This window comes from Empidonax traillii, unplaced genomic scaffold, assembly GCF_003031625.1.
Source record: "Empidonax traillii isolate 1590-97213 ecotype Southwest subspecies unplaced genomic scaffold, ASM303162v1 scaffold11:size2795301, whole genome shotgun sequence".
Classification (NCBI taxonomy): Eukaryota; Metazoa; Chordata; class Aves; order Passeriformes; family Tyrannidae; genus Empidonax; species Empidonax traillii.
The window spans coordinates 2588663-2589822 of NW_020955204.1; positions in this window are offsets into that span (position 1 = coordinate 2588663).

Consider the following 1160-nt stretch of genomic DNA (forward strand, 5'->3'; position numbering starts at 1 on the left):
TTTTTTTTTTTTTTTTTTTTTTTTTTTTTTTTTTTTTTTTTTTTTTTTTTAATTGACAGCACAGATATCATTCCAGGTGCCTCCTAACTTTTGAACTGCTATGAAATGACAAATGAATCTGTGGTGAATTTCATACAATTTAAAAGTATTTTTCCTTTCCTGAAGCCAACTGATAAGCCACCAGATAACAGTGCTTAAGGAGAATAGCAGGTAAATGGGTCTCACAAGGAAGACTTTATTAACATTACCTTTTTATATGAGACTTCAATTGCAAGCAGTCCTACCATTAAAAAAGAATTATTAAAGTTAGACATAACACTGTGAAGATATAATTCATTTAGTAGTTTGCCTAATTAATCTTCAGAGTTAAATTTCTTCCTTCTGTTACCACACTTGTGAATCTTTTGCATCAGTGTAACTTATTTTCTAGAGGAGAGATTTAGATGGTAAAGGTTGGTGCTCAAATGTCGGTTGAGAATTTAAGACAGACTTTTAGAATGACTGTTGGAAAGGTCAGGGAAAAGTGAAAACCTCTGCTATAGCAACTGTGGTCTGGAAACTCATGCTAGATGATACATAGTTCTAGAGAGTTAGTTTTGAAATGTCCTCTTTGCCTTGCTAAGGGATCAGAAAGGAAGAAATCACAATGATCTGCTGCTGGTCTGGGAAAGGAGAGAAACAGGCAGCTTTTCTTGGTAAACTGCCAAGGGTAGGATTTCCCACTGAGCACAGGAGTTCTAGGGGGGGTGAGACTGTGAGTTTGTAAACCAACTACCACAGGGTGTGTTAGATACCTTGTTTCTCATCAGATGGACCAGAGGGCCTGTCTGTGTACACTCGCTAGTGTGAGGAAGCCTTCTTTCACTATGGAGTAAGTTGCCTTCAATAAGCTTATATTTACCAGAGAGTCAGCACGATGCATTTGCACAGGTATGTAACATTGAAGAGCTGATGCATGATAACCAAGGGACTTGTTCACATGCAAGTCCATAATGTCGTTCATTAGTGCATCTGCTGGGATAGTGCCTCGCTCTGGAGACACTGAGAGTGTGTGTTTCCACAGCATGGTATGCTGGCCCAGAGGCACTTTGGTGCTGAACAGCTGACCTCTGACTTGGGCACCAAGGTCTTTAAACCCACAGGTTAGATGCAGCAATGCT